This window comes from Hyperolius riggenbachi, chromosome 9, assembly GCF_040937935.1.
Source record: "Hyperolius riggenbachi isolate aHypRig1 chromosome 9, aHypRig1.pri, whole genome shotgun sequence".
Taxonomy (NCBI): domain Eukaryota; kingdom Metazoa; phylum Chordata; class Amphibia; order Anura; family Hyperoliidae; genus Hyperolius; species Hyperolius riggenbachi.
In genome coordinates this window covers 286,577,243-286,595,671 of record NC_090654.1, presented here as the reverse complement: position 1 = coordinate 286,595,671, position 18,429 = coordinate 286,577,243, and the positions used below count along the sequence as shown (strand labels likewise).

The following is an 18,429-nucleotide window of genomic DNA, read 5'->3' as shown; positions in this document are numbered from 1 at the left end:
ACCAGCCGCACCACTCAACCCCAGGCCCCACCCCGAACCACCACTGGGAGAAAAAAATCATCAGCAGCATTCCATTCTGGACGACGTACGGGGCAGGGCAAATTGAAATCCTCACTATGGCAGTTTCTTCATCTGCCCTCACTTGAAAGCAAGTTTGTGACTTGTAATGTGTGCCATGTGAAGATGAGCAGAGGGTCTAACCCCTCCAACTATGGCACCTCCAGCTTCATAAATTATCTGGCCAATAAGCACAAACCTGAGCATGAGGAATTCAAGAGGCTGAAGGAAGCTGGCACTGGCCCTTGCAGTGGTCAGAGCACCATAACCCTCTTTCCACTCCTGCCAACACTGAGGCCTGTTCAGGCAGCCTGTCCTCCTCAGTGGTCTCCTCTGCTCCCTCCTCGGCAAGCCAAAAACGCCACCAGACCCTGCTGTGCGAGTCCTTCGTGGTCAGGGCTAAGCCTCCCGGCAGCCGTCGCATGCGCCAGCTGAACGGCTTGCTTACACGGGCCATGTCCTCCCAGGTCCTCCCGTACTCATTTGTGCAGGAGGGGAGCCAGATGCATGCACTCCTGCAGTGCACAGTGCCGGATTGCCCAATCCCCAGCCGGCACTACTTCGCACAGACGGCCATCCCAGCACTGCGACGGTTTGTGAAGGCCAACGTGGAACGTGGGCTGGATCATGTGGTGGGTGCCCGCGTCCATGTGACCATGGACTCATGGTCAAGCCGGTTTGGGACAAGCAGGTACCTCTCTTTCACCGCACACTGGGTCAGTTTGGTGGAAGGGGGTGACGAGGGGACAGCAGCATCATCACCCAAGTGGGTGGTGCCACCCCGCAGCAGGGTCAGGGGACGTGCAGCAGGTTCCAGCTCTGATCCGTTTCCATCCTCCGGCAAACCCGCGCCAAATACCCCCCCCTCAGGAGCAGCGTGAAGGCCCGCCACTGCCAAGTGCTGCTGCAGATGGTCACCCTGGGGAAGAACAAACTTACGGCAGACCACGTCCTGGCCAAACTCCGAGAGCAGGAGAGGAGTTGGCTGACCCCCAGAGGCCTGAAAGTCAGAGAGGTGGTGTCCGACAATGGGGCCAACCTGGTTGCCGCCATCCACCGGGGAAACCTCACCCACATCCCGTCTGGCCCACGTCCTGAACCTGGTGGTGCAGAAATTCCTGCACACCTACCAGGAGATGGACACTCTTTTGGGTCATTTTCGCTGCTCGGGTGGTGCCACAGCGTCCCTGGAAGCCGTGCAGCTGGAGCTGAACCTCCCACGGCACCGGTTAATCATAGACATTCCAACACGCTGGAATTTCACCCTGGCAATGTTGGAACGTCTGGTTGAACAGAAGCGGGCTGTCAATCTCTACCTGGCCAAAGCCACCATGGAGGCCAACTTTTCCGGGGCCGGCACACCCCCCTCCTGGACATCATCCACCCTGCTGAGTGGGGAAAAATGCAGCTGGTGTGCTTGGTGCTGGCACCCTTCCTGGAGGCCACCAACATGGTCAGCCGGGACCATGCGTCGCTGTGGGAATGGGTGACCATGGTGTGCATGCTGGACAAGGCCCTCGATGCTCTGCTGGAAGTGGGAGAGGCAGCATTGATCCAGCAGGAGCAGCAGCCACCTGCACAGTCCACCTCTGTGCGTCAGGAGGAGGAGGTTGAGGACTTGGAGGAGTTGGTGGTCCCTGACCTTGAAGAGGAGGGGGCATAGCGGAGTGCAGCTGCAGTGGTGCAGGGGCGGAGAGAGCAGGAGGAGAATCAGGAATCAGAGGAGGAGGACAGCGCTGTCAGCGGGGCAGAAGATGATGGGTCAGCAGAGATGGCAGCCCTCTTCCCCATGGCAGCGCACATGCTGCAGTGCCTGCGCAAAGACCCATGGGTGAAGCAGATGCATGCTCGGGAGGACATCTGGATCACCCTGATGCTAGACCCACGGCTGAAGGAGAAGCTGCATCAGTTCCTGCCTGTCTACCTGGATTTATGGCCTACTGGCCAGTTTACTATAAGTACCACAGTAAAAAGCTGGTGGGGTCTTTATCAAGTGGACCCAACCGGTTGTAACGTTGTGCTTTTTACTGTGGTACTTATAATAAACTGGCCAGCAGGCCATAAATCCAGGTAGACAGGCAGGAACTGATGCAGCTTCTCCCCAGCCTTTTCCCCTGTTTGCATAAAGTTGCCCTTAGGTGGATAAGGGTGTCGACTGGTTGACTCCCTGGTTCTGGAATACACTGGGTTGCAGTGCTGAGAGATTACGTCTATTGTTTCTGACATTGTCAGGTCTGACAAGACTAGCTGCATGCTTGTTTCTGGTGTTATTCAGACACTACTGCAGTTCAATAGCTCAGCGGGGCTGTCAGGCAACTGGTATTGTTTAACAGGAAATAAATATGGCAGCCTCCATGTATCTCTCACTTCAGTTGCCCTTTAACCCGAGTGGGGTTGGGTCTAATCTTCCCACCTGCCGTTACAGTGGTGCCTTAACAGTATCGTACTAATGAGCGTATAATTTCATACCACACAGATCATAACATATTACACAATCGTGGGTTCTTGATTTCCCTTTTTGTCTTTTCACACACCAGCTGCTGGAGCGTACATATTAGTACACCGTCACCGTCAGTGAGCTGAGCGAAGAGCGAGCGGAATGACGCCTCACCCTGCAGCCACGGTAAATACTATTCCCCCTCTGAGTCGTAGCAACTCGGAGGAAGAAGTAATTTAGTGTCTGCCCCAAATTACGCTTGCGATGGGTGCACACTATAGACAGGACAAATTTATATTGCGCTTTTCTCCTGGCTGAGCTGCAGCCACTAGGGCGCGCTCATAAGCAGTAGCAGTGTTAGGGAGTTTTGCCCAAGGTCTCCTGCTGAGTAGGTGCAGGCTTACTGAACAGGAAGAGCCGAGATTTGAACCCTGGTCACCTGTGTCAGAGGAAGAGTCCTTATCCAGCCACTGCATTAGTCCAGGCGGCCGAAACCACCCGATTTGCTGATGAAGTCCTGATTGTTCAGTTTTGAGATTCTCATGTGCCTATGCTCTCTAATATATTGTTGTGTACTATGTGCAGCGCTACAGAAGATGTTGGTAAACCAGAAGCCCACATACAAAAGGCTGGTGTGTCTGCACTAGACAAAACCAGGATTTAGGATACTGATCTATATAATTCTGTATAAATTAGGGATGCTCATTCGGATTCCACGGAAATGCAATTTCCGAAATTCCGATCGGAAATTGCATTTCCGCATCGGAATGCGGAAATCGATAATGCAAGTGTGGTAGGCGGATTTCCGCCGGAAATCGTGGAAATTCCGCCCGACTTTAACATCGAATTTCTCAAAAACTATAAGGTCTTTTTGAAAACTTTTTTTGTATCTTGTTCAGAAGATTCTGTTTAATAAACCCTAAAAAATTGGTGTTTCTAGGACTTACAGGGGCTTTGCTATTAACCGCTAAAATCGGCAGATTTTTACTGTAATGTAAAAATGGGCGTGGCCATAACATTCTATGGGCGGAGCTAACATAATGATGCAACAGCGAGGCATAAGAAAGCAGTGTTTACGCCATGATATGGTCTAACGAGGATTCACATCATGGGTGTGCAGAAACTGTGTGATGCTATTTAATAGTATGCCATAACTCCAAAGCAGCAAACACAGCCAACTATGACCATTAAATAATAAATGCAGCAACAGTTACCCCAGACACCACAAAATAAACGCAATGGGCAACATGTCAGCACAAAATAAACGCAATGGGCAACATTTCAGCACAAAATAAACGCAATGGGGGCAAACATGTCAGTACAAAATAAACGCAATGGGTGCAAACATGTCAGTACAACATAAATGCAATGGGGGCAAACATGTCAGCACAACGTAAACGCATTGCGGACAACATTTCAGCACAAAATAAACGCATTGCAGGCAACATGTCAGCACAAAATAAACGCATTGCGGGCAACATGTCAGCACAAAATAAACGCAATGGGGGCAAACATGTCAGTACAAAATAAACGCAATGGGGGCAAACATGTCAGTACAAAATAAACACACTGCGGGCAAACATGTCAGTACAAAATAAATGCACTGCGGGCAAACATGTCAGTACAAAATAAACGCAATGGAGGCAAACATGTCAGTACAAAATAAACGCACTGCGGGCAAACATGTCAGTACAAAATAAACGCACTGCGGGCAAACATGTCAGTACATAATAAACGCAATGGAGGCAAACATGTCAGTACAAAATAAACGCACTGCGGGCAAACATGTCAGTACAAAATAAACGCACTGCGGGCAAACATGTCAGTAAAAAATTAACGCAATGGGGGCAAACATGTCCGTACAAAATAAACGCACTGCGGGCAACATGTCAATACAAAATGTACGCAATGTGGGCAAACATTTCACCTGGAAAAAAAAAAGCATTTACTTACCTGACATAAGTCAGTCAGCCAGCCGGCCGGCCTCTGGTGTGTGTGCGCAGCTCCCCGGGCTCACAGGCACTCAGGCAGAGCAGGGCTACTGCAAGATGGCGTCCGGAGGTGGAGCCCTGTACTGGAGACACAAATAGTCTCCAGTACAGGGCTCCACCTCCGGATGCCATCTTCCCGTAGCCCTGCTCTGCCTGTGCCTGCCGGAGGAGGACAATGCAGGCTGCTGGAGCGGGGCTGAGGGGAATGAACTAGCGCAGCGTCTAGGAGACACTGTGGCTATTTCATTGTACGGTGGCCAGAGTCCCGAGGCCGGGACGTCCCGCTGCTAAAAGCGGGACGTCACGTTTCCCGGGACCTCATGCAGCCTGGGACAGCGCCCCCTGAAAGCGGGACGCGTCCCGGGTAAAGTGGGACGTATGGTCACCGTAACTGAGACGGCAGCAGGGAGCGGAGGTGACGGTTTGGGACAGTCGGCTGATATGGGCTGGAAAAAGCCCCAGGTGAGTAAAGCTGGTTTTTCATATTTTAGCCTGATGACTCCTTTAAAGAGAACCTGAGCTGAAAATAAAAAGTCAAAACAACCATACACAGGTCATACTTACCTCCTGAGTATTCTACTCCTCAATCTCTTTCTCCTCTCTTGCGTCCTGTTTGTCCACTGTGATTGATGGAATTCTTTGTCCTCCATTTTAAAAATTGACCCCCTAACATCTTCATGGTCAGCACACTGTTAAACTGTAATATCATAGCCCCCAACCGTCCCGGATTGGTCGGGATTCTCCCGATTTGGGGGGGGGGGGGGGTCCCGGGCCCCCCCTCTTGAATCCCGGCCGGCTGGGCAGATAATGGAGGCGGAAAAACTGATCGAGGCTCCAGCCGTGGTAATGAGGGATGCGGGAGCTTCACTGCTTCCTCCCTCTCTGAATACCCCCCTGTGTATGTCTGTGTGCCCCCCTCCCCTTCCTGTAGGCAGAGTGAGCGCAGCGGAGCGGGCAGTCGGGTCCTCTTACCGCTAATGCACGCGTACACTGTCTCTGGCAAAATATAAGGGTATAAATATTTAATTAAAAAAAATCTTCAAAAAACGATGGTAGGCGTGTTGGGGGTGTGGTTAGGGGGTGTGGTTAGGGGTGTGGCCAGTGTCCCGGTTTCTTATGTTAAAATGTTGGGAGGTATGGTAATATCACCCACTTGAGCCAAAGTGAAACATGGAGATTACCTTGCATATTCAGTTGTAACTGACAGCTGCTGATATATAACTGACAGCAACTGGTATATTTCGGTTCTGACAATGATGGGATCACTGTAAGAAGAAAATGGTGAGCTTCTGAGAGGAACTGACAGTGAGGTTAGTATGTAATTTTTATTTGCAGCTACGTCATGTCCATTTTATGATTTCAGTGTAATGCATAGTGATTGTTTCTATCTATCTATCTATCTATCTATCTATCTATCTATCTATCTATCTATCTATCTATCTATCTATCTATCTAGATATATTACATACACACACACCTCTATGCAGTGATGACTGAGGTCAGCTGACATGATCTGGGCTCGCTGATTGGCTGTGCAGCGTGTGGGGGATGCTGTTCTATGAGATGTCTGCAGTCACAGGGCTTTTCCCATAGCCATGCATGGCACTTCCGGTCCTCGGCAAGATGGCGGCCGGCCTGGCTGCACAGGAGAGGCAGCAGAGGGAGCTCTAGTGCTGGTGGAGAGGGTGGACAGAGCAGAGGGTGAGGCAGGGGATGCTTGGAGAGGAAGCTCAGAGTGGGGAATGTTCTAGAGATGGGAAGTTCGGATCTTTTCAATGATCCGGATGATTCGAATCGGATCATTGAAAAGATCCAGATCTTTGATCCGAATCTCGGATCATTTTACTACCGAAGCATTCGGGGTGAGATGACTAGCAGGACAGGTCTTTCCCTGCTGTGGACAGGAGAAGGGGAGGGGGGTGGACACACAGAGAGAAGGGGAGAAGATGGACAGAGGGCAGGGAGTGGACAGAGAAGGGAGGAGGGACGAGCAGAGAGCAGAAATGTTTGTGCACACAATTCCCACATGCTGCAATCATATGCTTTACATGTATTTCACCTATATGCTCATCTGTGTACTTTCCATGCAAACGTCACACAGTGAAGGAAAGCATTCCCAGAAGATAAGTGCAGCTGTTTAGTGCCGAGTGGAGGAGGATTATTTTGCCCAGCAATCACAGTGCCTGCAAAGTTACTGAGCTGTGCTGAGCCAAAAGCTTCCAATGTGATCACTGTGCAGCACTACGGAACAGCCAGCCTATAATGAGCAGCACATTGCAGCCAGTATGTGTGCTCTACACATATCTGGCAGTGGCACCCATGTCCCCTCTCTCTTATCTACCTGTCTCCCTGCAAGGCTGCCTCCCATCCAACAGAGCGATCCCTGCTTCCAGGACCCCGCTGCCCGCTGAGAGGGGGCGTGTCGCTCCTGGCCCCGCCCCTTTTGCGATCCGAATCACTCATTTTGATGATTCGGATGATCGACTCATAAAATAGATTCGGATCAAAGATCCGAATCGTTCATGATCCGGACAACACTGCATGCCTGTAGAGAGGACAGTGCTGGGGAGACGAGCTGCTGCTGCTGGGGGTGTATAGAGACCAGGCAGGGCACATGCAGGGGGGGAGGGGGATCACACTATGGGCTGTTACTGCCTGTATGTCTGTAGAGGGACAGTGCTGGGGAGACCAGCTGCTGCTGGGGGTGTATAGAGACCAGGCGGGGCACATGTAGGGAGGGGGGATCACACTGGGGGCTGTTACTGCCTGTATGTCTGTAGAGGAACAGTGCTGGGGAGACCAGCTGCTGCTGGGGGTGTGTAGAGACCAGGCGGGGCACATGTAGGGAGGGGGGATCACACTGGGGGCTGTTACTGCCTGTAGGTATGTAGAGGAACAGTGCTGGGGAGACCAGCTGCTGCTGCTGGGGGTGTATAGAGACCAGGCGGGGCACATGTAGGGAGGGGGGATCACACTGGGGGCTGTTACTGCCTGTAGGTATGTAGAGGAACAGTGCTGGGGAGACCAGCTGCTGCTGCTGGGGGTGTATAGAGACCAGGCGGGGCACATGTAGGGAGGGGGGATCACACTGGGGGCTGTTACTGCCTGTAGGTATGTAGAGGAACAGTGCTGGGGAGACCAGCTGCTGCTGCTGGGGGTGTATAGAGACCAAGCAGGGCACATGTAGGGAGGGGGGATCACACTATGGGCTGTTACTGCCTGTATGTCTGTAGAGGGACAGTGCTGGGGAGACAAGCTGCTGGGGGTGTATAGAGACCAGGCAGGGCACATGAGGGGGGGGAAATCACACTATGGGCTGTTACTGCCTGTAGGTATGTAGAGGGACAGTGCTGGGGAGACAAGCTGCTGCTGCTGCTGCTGGGGGTGTATAGAGACCAGGCAGGGCACATGTAGGGAGGGGGGATCACACTGGGCGCTGTTACTGCCTGTATGTCTGTAGAGGGACAGTGCTGGGGAGACAAGCTGCTGCTGGGGGTGTATAGAGACCAGGCAGGGCACATGTAGGGAGGGGGGATCACACTGGGTGCTGTTACTGCCTGTATGTATGTAGAGGGACAGTGCTGGGGAGACCAGCTGCTGGGGGTGTATAGAGACCAGGCAGAGCACATGCAGGGGGGGGGGGGGGGGAATCACACTATGGGCTGTTACTGTATGTAGGTAGAGGGACAGTGCTGGGGAGACAAGCTGCTGCTGCTGGGGGTGTATAGAGACCAGGCAGGACGCATGCATGTAGGGGGGATCACACTGGGAGCTGTTACTGCCTGTATGTAGAGGGACAGTGCTGGGGAGACAAGCTGCTGCTGCTGGGGGTGTATAGAGCAGCACAGGCTGGAGATATAATACAGAGATATACATGTGATTGTGTAATAGAGAGGGGAGATACACACAGCACAGACAGGGAATGCAGGACATGCAGAGGATTTCCATCAGTATATGGACATATTACTGATTATCTCTGCTGATAACCCCCCTCATTACTCTGACTGTATTCCAGGCTTATAGGCCATGTGTAGAATTATGTACAGGGGCAGTGATTTATATCACAGTACAGAGGAGGAAGCCATGTATACTTTATACAGGAGGCAGGGATGAGATAATTATCTGCCATTCAGAGGGGGTCGCATTGATGCACTGGGGGCAGTCATTAATATACTAGATGTGCCTGCGTGGGTTTCCCCCAGGCACTCTTCATCGCCCTCCACATCAGTTTTTTAGGCTTTCCCCTAAAAAGAATAAAAAAAAATTGCCATATGATTCAGTGTTTCCTCCGGGCATTGTAGTTTCCTCCCACACCCCAAAAACATACAGATAAGTTAATTGTCATCCCCCAAATTTGCCCTAGACACGATATATATACATAGACATAGGACTATGGTAGGATTATAGTGTGAGCTCCTCTGAGGGACAGTTAGTGACGAGCCTATATATACTCTGTAAAGCGCTGCGGAAGATGTCAGCGCTATATAAATACTGAATAATAATAATAATGTATGACTATGGTAGGACTAGTTTGTGAGCCCCTCTGGGGACAGTCAGTGATAGGATTATGTACTGTGTAAAGCACTGCAGCATATTTTTATAGTTACAGAGGAGGGACCATTATTGTTTATTGTATTTATAAAGCGCCAACATATTACGCAGCGCTGCACAAGAGATAAATGGGTTACCATACAAGGTAGGACATACAGGAAACTCACAACAAAACAAGATCATGCTAATGATTTGGTATCAATACAGTGTCATAGGTCCAAATAGACTGTTGTAATCCACAAGAGGACTGACTGTAAGATTGCATAGTCCAGCTGGAAACACTTGGGGGGAGGGGGTAAACTTTTCTGTAAAAAAAAAGATTGGAAATTACGTACAAGAAAATAGATAGTTCCTGGAACACAACAGGTATAGTCATTATGAAAAACCACTAGGTGGGAGCATAGGACTGTAAAAGTAAAACTGGAAATACAATAGTAGACAGACCCTGCTTCAAATTCAAAATAGAAAGACTTTATTCAAAATGTAAACAACACTGTCTACTATTGTATTTGGAAATTACGTACATCACAAGGACAGAGCTCAGGCACAAAAGTTATGGTCCAGCACTGCCGTGTCATTGTTTGCATCTTCCACCTCTTTGTTTAGTGGCATAGCATCTATTTTTTTGTTTTGTTTTGTATGTGGGTAGCTGTTCTATTTTGCTTTATGTACTACTATGAACAAGTAGAAAACTTTTTTTTTTATGTAGAAGTAAAAATGAAAACCTTAAAAAAAAAAATGATGTGGGTATCGTGTTATTTTGCTTTATATACTGATCTAGTAGAAAACTGACTTTTTTTCTGTAAAATTTTATGTAAAAAAAAAAAAAAAAAAAAAATCACATCTACATGAGGCTTGGAATTGCGTACATCACAAGGACGGAGGGACAGAGATCCACTTCTTAGCCCCGGTTCACATTAGCGGTCGCCGTCCGGAATCGCCGTGCCGGAGCCGGACCGCATGCAGAACGGACGGATCCGGACTCCGGCGTAAGACCCAACATGCGCTATTTTTTGGTCCGGCTCCTCCAGCAGACGTATCCGGAGCGGAGCCGGACTGCACCATCCGGCCAATACAAACCAATGAGAACCGGAGAGCGCACAACACATTGGCCAAAAATCCGGATGTTCTACCCCACTTCCTATGCGTATTGTAGCGGCGATTTTGGATGGGGACACATGGGCAAGCATTTTGGAGTGGAGCAGCAGTGACTTTAAACGTGCTGGAGATGTTGGCAGTATGTCGGAGGTGGAGGTGAGTGCTAAACAGCGGAGGGCCTGATTCCACAGGTCCACCTTCTGCTGACCTCCCAGACCCCAACATTTTTATTCTATTTCTACTATCTTTTGCCAAACGGATCCGGATCGCATCCTGATGAACACCTGATGCAACCTGAACGGATCCGGAACGGATCCGGATCAGAACCGTACGGTTCCGATCCGCATCCGATCCGGATCCGGTCAGGTCATCCGGTCCGTTTGGCAGAGAACCGCAAGTGTGAACCGGCCCTTATTAGTTATGGTCCAGCACTGCTGTGTAAATGTTTGCATATACCTTCCTCTTTGTACAACAGATGTTTTATTTTTTTATTGTTTTGTTTTATATCTGGGAATCTGTTATATTTTGCTTTTTATGTACTGAACAAGTAGAAAACTTTTTATTTAAAAAAATAAAAAAAAATACAAATTAAAAATAATACATGTACATGGGGCTTGGAATTAAGTACATCACAAGGACAGAGCACAGGCTTATTAGTTATGGCCACTTATTAGTTATGGTTGCACTTACCTTCCACTTTTTTTTTTATTTATTTTTTTACAAGTACAGACGATAAGTTGCATATTTTTTCCCCAAAAATAAATCGGAAATAACGACCCATTTCCAGCATAGCTCCTAGTACAGGCGTGCCCATTAGGTAGATCACGAAGGACTTCATGGCAGATCCCGACCCCACTACAGTTTGCATTATGTATATACAAATGTGCTCCTAATATTGTACATAGGTAGATCATTTTGACTTGCTAATTTTTTAAGGGACATCCGAGGCGAAAAAAGAAACTGAGATAAACAATTGTATCTGTCGTCCTCCTTCTAAAAATGACTTTTAAAATTATCCCGCAGTTTTATTTTATATTTGAATCAACTTTTTAAGCTTTTACTGTTTCATGGCCTTTTCTCAATGACGCATTCATTCAGGTATGCCAGGGCTAAAATATATGAACTATTGACCTTTTTTATCTCTTTCCTGCTTTTAGAAGCCATTTACTGTCACAAAAGTGTTTTATGGCTGCAATTCCTCATCAGTGAGGGTTAAGCTAGAGTCCGACCCGGACAGGAACTGCCAATTACATATCTGACTTTTTCGGGCAGAGAAAGAAAAAAAAAGGAACACAGCCTAGTTATGTGTGCCAGGCCCTGTACTTACCCATGTCTATCTCATCATGTCACATGTCACCTCATGAGTCCTTTAAAGTAGCTCACAAGCCAAAAAAGTTTGGGCACCCCTGTAGATAGTGAGGCTGAGTGGAATGTGGGTGAAATGTATTAGTTTACATATAAAAATTTGTGTTTACTGTTTAAAAGCTGAGAAGATTTTTTTTGTTCCCTTAAAGGGAACCAGAGACGTTGGGGAAACGGTTTTACACATACCTGGGGCTTCCTCCAGCCCCATAAGCCTGGATCGCTCCCACGCCGCCGTCCTCCGTTGCCTGGATCCGCCGGTACTGGGTCCCGTCATTGCCATATATGGAGGGAGCCCCTGTGATGCGGAAAATTGGCCGCGTCCGCCGGAAGTGACGGGGCCCGGTTCCGGCGATCCAGGAAGCGGAGGATTGCGGCGTGGGAGTGATCCCTGCTTATGGGGCTGGAGGAAGCCCCAGGTATGTGTAAAACCTTTTGCTATTTTTTCCCTATCCTTCCTCTCTGGTTCCATTTAAATCTTAAATAAAACTCACCTAGGTGGCAGATAAATGTGCACTTTGTACGTCATATGTTGGCTCTTGACAAATGGGCAAAGTATTAATCCAATGCTGGGAATACACGTTACGTTTTTTGCATTCGATCCTCTGCACGATCTATTAGCCATTCAATTCTCTGCTCAATTCTCTTATCTTCCGCTCGTTTTTCTTATCTTTTTTTCCATTCGCTTCTATGAGAAATCGAGCGGAAAAGAAAAGAGCAGAAAATCGGACTTGTCGGAATTTTATCTATCGAAGGCATCTATTGGAACGATTCTCCGTAAAAACGTAACGTAACATAAATCTCATCTACATTTTGAAAACACCTTTTTTCGTTCTCTCCTGCCTACAAAGGCTCAGATTGCGCATTGAACAGTAGAATCTGTTTGGCAACATTTGGCCAAACATGTAATGGAAATCTGTGCTTAGAATGCATAAAAAAAAAACTCCTGTATTTTTAGCAAAAGAAAATACAAACCAGAAACATAAGACTGGGTAATCAAAAATTGCTCCTAAAATGTTGTTAGTTTTTGTCCGGTCTTTGAAGGCAAATATAAAGAGCCTTTAGTAGTAATTGCATTCAAATGCAATTTTTGGGGGGCATTTGCATTATTTTCTACAAATACGTATAAATACTGAATGCAAGACAAATGCAGCAGAGGCACCGTCTGCCCTTTGATTCAGGTTGAAACGCTCTGATGTGACATACTTGCCATGATTCCTATCACTTTGAGGAACAAAGGCGCCAATGAAGTATAAAATAAAAAACTGTTTAAAATTGGGGGAGTTAAAGGGAACCAGAGACGCCGGACTTAGAAAATGAAATAAAGATTTCATACAAACCTGGGACTTCTTCCAGCCCCATAAGCCTGGATCGCTCCCACGCTGCTGTCCTCCGCTACCTGGATCCGCCGGTACCGGGTCCCGTCACTTCCGGCCGATGCGGCCAATTGTCCGCATCACAGGGGCTCCCAGCATACCCTTACGCGTGCGGCTGTGCAGTATGCAGCCGCACGCGTAATGGTATGCTGGGAGCACCGGTGATGTGGACAATTGGCCGCGTGCTGACGCCGACTGACGGAAACTACGGAACCCGGAACTGGCTGATACAGGAAGCGGAGGACAGCGGCGTGGGAGCAATCCGTGCGTATGGGGCTGGAGGAAGCCCCAGGTATGTATAAAATATTTTTCCTGGCGTCTCTGGTTCCCTTTAATGGTTGACTTGCTTCCCCACAAAAGACAATAATGTGTAATATGCAAATGACATTTAATTCTTACTCCAAAAATAAGGAACAACTAGAATAAAAATATACAAAGGAGCATATTATAAAAAACGCAGAATATATGTTGTACCACATAAACTCTCTAGCAACAATAGACTCTCTATAGGTCCAGATATACAGGGAGTGCAGAATTATTAGGCAAATGAGTATTTTGACCACATCATCCTCTTTATGCAAGTTGTCTTACTCCAAGCTGTATAGGCTCGGAAGCCTACTACCAATTAAGCATATTAGGTGATGTGCATCTCTGTAATGAGAAGGGGTGTGGTCTAATGACATCAACACCCAAATCAGGTGTGCATAATTATTATGCAACTTCCTTTCCTTTGGCAAAATGGATCAAAAGAAGGACTTGACAGGCTCAGAAAAGTCAAAAATAGTGAGATATCTTGCAGAGGGATGCAGCACTCTTAAAATTGCAAAGCTTCTAAAGCGTGATCATCGAACAATCAAGCGTTTCATTCAAAATAGTCAACAGGGTCGCAAGAAGCATATGGAAAAACCAATGTGCAAAATAACTGCCCATGAACTGAGAAAAGTCAAGCGTGCAGCTGCCAAGATGCCACTTGCTACCAGTTTGGCCATATTTCAGAGCTGCAACATCACTGGAGTGCCCAAAAGCACAAGGTGTGCAATACTCAGAGACATGGCCAAGGTAAGAAAGGCTGAAAGACGACCACCACTGAACAAGACACACAAGCTGAAACGTCAAGACTGGGCCAAGAAATATCTCAAGACTGAGTTTTCTAAGGATTTATGGACTGATGAAATGAGAGTGAGTCTTGATGGGCCAGATGGATGGGTCGTGGCTGGATTGGTAAAGGGCAAAGAGCTCCAGTCCGACTCAGACGCCAGCAAGGTGGAGGTGGAGCACTGGTTTGGGCTAGTATCATCAAAGATGAGCTTGTGGGGCCTTTTCGGGTTGAGGATGGAGTCAAGCTCAACTCCCAGTCCTACTGCCAGTTTCTGGAAGACACCTTCAAGCAGTGGTACAGGAAGAAGTCTGCATCCTTCAAGAAAATTTTCATGCAGGACAATGCTCCATCACACGCGTCCAAGTACTCCACAGCGTGGCTGGCAAGAAAGGGTATAAAAGAAGAAAAACTAATCACATGGCCTCCTTGTTCACCTGATCTAAACCCCATTGACAACCTGTGGTCCATCATAAAATGTGAGATTTACAAGGAGGGAAAACAGTACACCTCTCTGAACAGTGTCTGGGAGGCTGTGGTTGCTGCTGCACGCAATGTTGATGGTGAACAGATCAAAACACTGACAGAATCCATGGATGGCAGGCTTTTGAGTGTCCTTGCAAAGAAAGGTGGCTGATATTGGTCACTGATTTTTTTGTTTTTTTTGAATGTCAGAAATGTACAGTATATTTGTGAATGTTGAGATGTTATATTGGTTTCACTGGTAAAAATAAATAATTGAAATGGGTATATATTTGTTTTTTGTTAAGTTGCCTAATAATTATGCACAGTAATAGTTGCCTGCACACACAGATATCCCCCTAAAATAACTATAACTAAAATAAACTAAAAACTACTTTCAAAAATATTCAGCTTTGATATTAATGAGTTTTTTTGTGTTCATTGAGAACATGGTTGTTGTTCAATAATAAAATTATTCCTCAAAAATACCACTTGCCTAATAATTCTGCACTCCCTGTATGTAATCAAAAATATGCAGTCAAACAAACTTACTATCAAAAATTATGCAAGCAAAAATCAAGCAAAAATATGCAGTCAAAACAAACATGATTCCTATGTTGAGGGATACCTCGCATTGTGAAAAAAATGTGTCCCGTCCGCTAATTGGAATGCAGTTGGTGTAAAAATGTCCTTCAAAATTTGCAAGGGCAGGGCTCTCTCACTCTTAATTTTACATTTGTCACCTTAATGACCAATTCCTGTTTTATGTATCAATGTCTATTTGGTGCATACCATTGTCTGTATTATGTAACTCCAGTGATGGCTGAACTTCCCAAAAATTGGTTCGGCAGTGGTCCACGAACAATCCCGCATCAGTTCACGAACCGGCCAACGCTGCCATACACTTCAATGGGGAGATGAATGCTAAATCCTATAGGGACTTTTTTTTGGCCACAAAACCTGATGTAAGAGTTGTTGTTTAAAGGGTTCTGAAACCTGTACAGTGGCAGGAGGGGACTACATGGCAAATTTGCACCAAAATATATGTACTTTACACTGAGTTGAATTTTTATCAGAAATCACATTTCTAAATTTGTGTAAGAAAGTGCTTTCAAACGTCGGCGTGTACACGCTGATCAGGTAGTATAAGGGTTAGGGCCAGTTAGTGATGTCAGGTCAGTGAATAATTGTTTTTAGTAGTTGATCCCTCGAGGATGTAAATGTTAGTACTCTTGGCGTCAATATTTGTGTAGTGGTGACGGTCGCTGTGCTCGTGCGCATGTTTGCAAGAGTTCACACGATTGCGGTTTTCACACGATTGCGGTTTTCACACGTAGATTGCGGATACCCAAAGATAAGGGTGGGGAAAGTTCTAAATGTACTACTTTGGTAAATAGGTGAGGGTTAAGCTTCTTACACACATCTGATTTTCACAAACTACGGGTTGTCAGACCAGGATGATCGTAGTAAGCAAACTACGCTATGCTGGAACGTCACATAGTTTTCCGCAAGCGGAACTGCGACTACGTAATCAGATTTCAACTACAGAGGCATTTCGTAACTACACCTTAAAATAAGAAATTACGCGTAGTGCGTAGTGAAGTGCCAGAAGGAGACCCTGATCTAGCACAGTAATGTGCAATGATGTTTGCAACTTTCTTAAGTGCAATTTTAATTATTTTCTGCTGAATAAAAGGTTTGATACACTATTGAGCGCTCCATTTCCACTTCTTTCTCCAGATTCCTTTGCCTATCATCCCAGAAGGCTTGTGGAGCAGCAACTTTGTGTCACCTTAACCACTTCACAACTGAGGGGTTGTACCCCTGGGGCACCAGAGCAGTTTTTACCTTTCAGCGCTCCTTCCATTGATTCGTCTATAACTTTATCATTACTTATCGCAATTAAATGAACTATATCTTGTTTTTTTCGCCACCAATTAGGCTTTCTTTAGGTGGGACATTATACCAATAATTATTTTATTTTAAATGTGTTTTAATGGGAAAATAGGAAAAAATGTGAAAAAAATCATTATTTTTCAGCCATCATAGTTTTTAAATAATGCATGCTACTGTAATTAAAATCCATGACATTTATTTGCCCATTTGTCCCGGTTATTACACTGTTTAAATTATGTCCCTATCACAATGTTTGGTGACAATATTTTATTTGGAAATAAAGGTGCGTTTTTTTCAGTTTTGCGTCCATGCCTAATTACAAGCCCATAATTTATAAAGTAACAGTGTTATACCCTCTTGACATAAATATTAGAGTTCAACCTCTAAGGTAACTTTTTTTTTTTATTGTAACTTTTTTCTTTTTATTACAAAAATAACAAAATTGGGGAGTGTGGGAGATAATGAGTTAATTTATAATATAAAACTATATTTATATATGAAAAATGTTTTTGGATGTAGTTTTACTATTTGGCCACAAGATGGCCACAGTAATTTTTTGTGCATGTGTCCTGTAAGTGTAGGAAGTGCGCTTACAGGAAGTGCAATGAGGCTGGGAAACTGGGAAGCTGGGAAACTTTTTTTTTTTCACAATGATCGCGCTGCTTCTGATAGAAGCAGCAGATCATTGCTGGGGGGCTTAGATCAACAAACGTGAATGTTTTTCGGGCGGCAGCGTACAGGAGCGTGGGAGTGCGGTCAGCGGCAGTGGTGCGTGTATCTACGCCCCTGGTGGGGAAAGGATGTTAAAAGGGGCGTAGATACACACTACCGTGGTGGGAAAGTGGTTAAAGGGCGCGAACCCTAAGATGTTCTCTTGTATTAACTGCAGATAGCTTTCTACATTTGAGAAACATATTTTTATTTAACCACTATTGGTTAAATAAATAAAACAAACCGAAAAAATAAAAGGAGATGGGGGGGGGACTTTCGGCAGGTAAAGAATATAAGTAGAAACATTATTGGCATAAAATTATTGACAAGTTCTCTCACACCCATTTTCATTGGATTGAAGTGGCATATATGTATATAAGCGGGATTTGGCACTTTATCCACAGCAATTCCAGAACAATCTGGAGGAATAGGTAAATAAAAAAATTATATTAATTAAACTAAATAAAAGTTTTATAGAATATATCTCATTTGTGAATTCATGGTATAAATCGAATTGTCCAGTTAATCAGAAATTTGTTTAACCATTTCAGCCCGCCGGGATTATTCACCTCATGCACCAGAGCAATTTTCACCTCCCATTCATTCGCTAATAACTTTATCACTACTTATCACAATTTATTGATCTATGTCTTGTTTTTTCCGCCACTAATTAAACTTTTTTTTGGGGTGAAACATTTTGCTGAGAATTATTTTTTTATAAATGCATTTTAACAGGAATATTAAGAAAAAAATAGAAAAAAAATCATAATTTCTCAGTTTTCGGCCATTATAGCTTTAAAATAATACATGCTACCATAATTAAAACCTATGTATTTTGTTTGCCCGTTTGTCTCTAAATTTTGTCCCTATCACAATGTATGGCGCCAATATTTTATTTGGAAATAAAGGTGCATTTTTTCAGTTTTGCGTCCATCACCATTTACAAGCTTATAATTTAAAACATATTTGTAGTATACCCCCTTCACATGCATATTTAAAAAGTTCAGACCCTTAGGTAACTATTTATGTTTTGTTTTTGTTTTTTTAATTGTAATTTGTTTTTCCAATAAAAAAATTATTTGGGTAATTTTTTGGTGTTGGGAAATAAACAGTTAATTTTTAATGTCATAATGTGTGTAAATTGCTTGAAAAAATGTATGTAGATGTAGTTTTACTATTTGGCCACAAGATGACCACCTTGAGTTTTAGTTTTTTTTTCCTTGCGCTTCTCTCTTCCCGGAAGCACAGGGAGGACGGGGACATTTTTTTTAGAAAAACTGCGGTCTCTTATAAGAGACCGTCGGTTTTTCTACTGGAGACCTAGATCTCTTGGCTACCAGGGAACATCACGGTGACACGGACGCGATCGCGCGCGGGAGCGCTCTACTGCAG

General features: G+C 45.6%; 1 protein-coding gene across 2 annotated transcripts in view; it reads left to right on the top strand.

Annotated features, from left to right (window-relative positions):
* Window positions 1-5,767: 5,767 nt before the first annotated feature.
* LOC137532175 (alpha-1-antiproteinase-like) overlaps window positions 5,768-18,429 on the top strand; it is a 42,986-nt gene continuing 30,324 nt past the window's right edge. The window contains exon 1 of one of the 2 annotated variants that reach the window (XM_068252400.1): window positions 5,768-5,795. The gene's annotated coding sequence lies outside the window, so the exon portion shown is untranslated. Of the gene's footprint in view, window positions 5,796-6,148; window positions 6,187-18,429 lie in introns of those variants that run through there. The other variant, XM_068252399.1, reaches the window with a different exon arrangement.